Genomic DNA, 4749 nt, shown 5'->3' on the forward strand with positions numbered 1-4749 from the left:
AGCCCTGTGAGGTCCCTGGTATCTGCAAAGGAGCAGGGCAGACTATCCCGGGACCTGAATTCAGATTTCTGTAGAGGAGTGGAGAAGAGGCCATGGTAGCAGGTGTAAAGAACTTGAATGAGGTAGAAAAAATCTAGTTCTAGAGAATATAGCAATAGACGGAAGTCCATATCTGTTCTAAGCATGGGAGGTCGTCAAGAGCTGGGCTGAACTGGAGAGGGCTGAGCTGCCAGGTGTCAGAGGAGTTGAGTAAGACAAGCCAAAATGAAAGTAACAGTCACGGCTTTAATTACTGTCTGTGATAGTCGAAGCAAGAGGCTAAACAGGAGAGAGTGTGGGCTCCCGCAGTGTTTCATTTTTCCCTGTGAGATGTCACCAGGTGAAGATCAGGTGGATCAGCACCCATGTGGGCACGGACCATCTCACTTTCGAAGGAGCCCTGAAGCAAAGGCTCCTGACATTTTATGGACCTGTGGGCTGAGAAGAGGGAGAGAGAAGGGCTAACAGTGGAAAAGTGCTGAGCTTGAGTCAAAATGGAGAAAATGTTGTAAGATCCTCCTTCCCTATCGGGAAGTTTCAGCAGAGGCACCAGGGGGAACCCTCAGCCGAAGGCACCCTATAAAGAGGCCTCTGAATGAAGGCACTTGGTTTGGGAACACAGTGACACAGAAGAGCATGGCTGGCCTGGGAGTGCTGAGATCTTGACTGCAACTCCAGCGACTGCAATGACCCAGCTGTGGATGGGTCTCCTGTGGGGAGGGCAGCTTCCCCCACGAGGACTGCCAGCTAAAGCCTTTTTAATTGCCTGTGGTCAGGCCTGAAAAATCCTTCATAGGATCTAGGCTTGGAAGCAGACTTCTCAGAGGTAAGCGGGATGCAGTGTTGATGTTAGAGGCAGGCAGCATGATATTGCAGACAATTTGGAATCAGTGCAGTTTTTAAATGGAAGGGGCACACAAATAGCTACCAGGAAAATCTTTCCATAGAAAGTAGTACCTTCAGCCACTGGTTCTCAGACTGTGAAGGACCAAAATTATGAGGTCAAATAATATTTTGAGGCATTACCGTATGTATTTTTCCTCTTTCATTTATTTGGAAGATGGATGGGGCAAGAGAGAAAGTGGCAGTTTTCGTGGCTTTTTTTTCTTTAAAAAATTAAACCCCAAAGTGGAAAGAAGATTTAAAACTAGTGTGATGAGGGGAAAAGGATATTTTTCTTGACTAGAAAGAAATTACTCTGGGCAGTGGAAAAATGGAAGGAAGAGTGCACAGAAATATGTGGGTCTTAGAATAGAGAGAAAGCAAAGCCCAAGAGAGGGATGGTGGCAGGGGCCAGCTCAGCAGACAGAATCCGAGGCAGTGATGACTATGATTTCCCTGCCACAAGTGTGGCCCAGAAGACAGTAGCAGTTAAGAAAGACGACTGATGACAGGGACATTATGTCCTTAGCCTCTTTCCTTAACCAAGAGCTTTGATGACCACTACAGATGGCACTGGCCTCTAGCATAACCCTGGTGTAGGGGTGAGAACTGAGGTTAAGTGCTTAGCCATCTGAGCAGAATAGATTTGGAAAGGAATTAAGCTGAGTTGGAGGAAACTGAGTTCTAATGTGAGCTGTGATTCACACGTGCTGCTGTAATGCTGGCGTGGACTAATAGAATAATAAGCATTTAGTTTTAATGAGCATATATTGTGTGCCTGATGTTTTAAATATAATATTAATATTAAATAAAGTTTTTGGAAATTAGTGAAAGAAAAGAGACAAGACTTCGAAAAAATATACTGGGGATTATTATTAACCCTTCCTCAGTATCTGTGATTTACAGCGCTGCACAGAGTGCTGAGTGTCGTGTTAACTTGGCCAAAAAGGCTCCATATCTAGGAACATAAAAACCTGCCCCAGAGAAAAAAGGGTGAGAAAAAAAATGTGAAAGTTGTGTGGGTTTTATGAATAGTTATAATAGGGAGTGAATCTGTTGGTAATGTTGGAATCATGAAAAAAGTACACTACATTTCATTTTTAGTACATATCTCATATTTTGTAGCAAAATTTTGTGAGTGTATATAAATTCTTTTGGGAGCTATAGATTCTTTGTAAAGCTGGGTATTCTTAATCTAAAAGGTTTTTAGAAAGACTACGTTAGAATCTAAAATTTATCCTAAAAGGTATCCCAATGATATTAAAGGATTTAAAAAAGGGTATAAACTAATCAAATTTGCATTTTAGAAAGATCACTTTGGTAAGAATGAGATAGAAGTTAGTGGAATTAGAAAGATATAACTATAATCTAGTTAATAAGGGCTGAGAGCCTGGAGAATGGCAGGAGAAATGGCAGAGGTGAAATGATTTCAAGAGATTTAGAAAGGGAGAATCTATAGGTCTTAGTATGAAAGGAGTGAGTAATTGAGATGGGAGAAATTTAGGATAATCAAAAATTAATGACATCAATTGTGGTGCCATTTACTAATATAAGAAGCATGAAAAAGGGATTTTTTTTTTTGAGGAAGATTAGCCCTGAGCTAACTGCTACCAATCCTCCTCTTTTTGCTGAGGAAGATTGGCCCTGAGCTAACATCCATGACCACCCTCCTCTACTTTATATGTGGGACGCCTACCACAGCATGGCGTGCCAAGCTGTTCCATGTCCGCACCCGGGATCCGAGCTGGCAAACCCTAGGCCGCCAAAGCGGAACATGCGCTCTCAACCGCTGTGTCACTGGGCTGGCCCCAGGGGATATGTTTTGAACTTTTGCGTTGAAGTGTCTGAAACACTCAAGAGATAATGTCCAAGAGGTATTGGCTGTATAGGTTTGGAGATCAACAGAGAATTCTAAACTAAGTTCACAAGTGTTGGAAAGAGCATGTATTCCTTCAGTCCAGAGTTATTTGTCAAATGTGTGCCGTGTGCCACAGGTACTGAGCTGGGTGCTGATGGGACAACAATGAACCAGACACCTCTCCTCAAAGAGCTTACAGTATGCTGGCAATGAGAACAACTGTTTAGAGTTACAGCTGGAAATTGATGCACGTGGCACATGTGCTTGAATCGACTGGCTGGGTAACCATGAAATCCTTAGTCATCTGTTTTTCGAAAACTGGTAATTAGGGAACTCACAGGATTTATTAAAAAACTATTATTATTTCTTTTTACTGTTTGTGTTTTTTTACTGCAAAAACATTTTTGCACTCATTATGCAAGATGCAGACATGCAAAGTAAAATAATTCACAAAAATTTACAGTGTGCCCAATGCATGTCAGATATTGTGCTGTGTGCTGACAAGGAATTTCTTGTCCTTTCTGCTCCAAAGATAAGTGTGCTTGTTCCTGTTAGTCTAGAGGTTTGTACATATAGTATCCTCTTTTTTCTTTTTCTTCTTTTTCTCCACTTTCACTTTGTTTACTCCTATTTGTCCCTCCAGTTTCCACCTTTTGTGTTTCTTACTCTGGAATGCCTCCTTTGACCCATGACAGCTCCCAGGCAGGTTGGGTTATGTGCTTCCATGGCATCTTACGCTTACCCAGCTCTTGGTGTATTTCCCAATGTGTTGTAATTGCTTGTTCACTAGTACCTGGTGGTTTGGCTAAAAAGTAATTTGGTCAAAAGCATATTGGTCAACTTGACAGTATATGTCTAAAATGACAATTTGATTGAAAATCAGTATTTCCAGTCACAGGATTTGGTTTTTAACATTGAAGATTTTGGTGCACATAAAGTTCATTTGCAATTCTTTATGAATTGTCATACATTTTCCCTGCTCTTTACTAATTATTTCTGATTTTTCCTTCTTTTAAATCAATTTTTTTCCTCATTCTTCAGCCAATCTTCCTGTTTTACAGTCTTTGCAATTGTAAAATGTTCACATAATTTATGGGATTATTTCAAGCAAATTAAACGATCAATCATAGTGACTGAGATGAGAAGCTTGAAAGTTTACCGGGTCTTATAAGCCATTTAAGACACATGTTTCAGCAGATGACCTAAACATCAACTTCTAGTACTTGACCTCTACTGTTAGTAGCTTTACTTTAGTGACAATTGCTCTCTGATTCTAACTCACTGTTGTCACATACCTGGCGACACAAAAATGGAATGGTAGATTCAATAAATGATATTTATTATTAGTCTAGATTCTATGCGTGATCAACATCAGGAAACATTCAGCATTTGACTCTTTAAAATAAAACTATGAGTTGATATTCCATCTTTTAAATTCATATTGCCTGGGAATACAAGATTCCTTGGGCAGAGAAGAGCCAGTGTTCAGAAGCTTCATCATCCCCAGCTCAAGGTCACAGTCCTAGGTTCAGAGAATGGGTTATCATCAGAAAAATGAGTTTGGCTTTTTTACTTGTTTATAGGGTGGCTCTTTCTATAGGCTATATAAGTCCCCATGAGATTTTATCCAATTATGTTTTATCTTCTCATGGCTCTTCACCTTCTTCCAATGACTCTGCTGGAAAATTGTAAGAGGCATTATGGCCTTTTAAGTTTAGAGTTCCCCAATTATGTGTGTGTTGGCAGCGAACATGCCTGAATCATGAATCATGGATCAAACCAAAGCGATGCCAATTTCTGCCTTCCTGCAATGAGCTCCATACTGAGCTTCATCACCAGCTCCAGAGTCCTAGTCTGTGGCTGGGAGATACCCAGAGACCCGATGCCTGGGTCCTTCCAATAGCCATTATTCATTTCTTCTTGTTATAAGTATATTCTAGAACACCTGGATTATCCATTCCTATTCAAAC

The sequence above is a fragment of the Equus caballus genome, chromosome 3 (genome assembly GCF_041296265.1).
Source record: "Equus caballus isolate H_3958 breed thoroughbred chromosome 3, TB-T2T, whole genome shotgun sequence".
NCBI classification, from domain to species: Eukaryota; Metazoa; Chordata; class Mammalia; order Perissodactyla; family Equidae; genus Equus; species Equus caballus.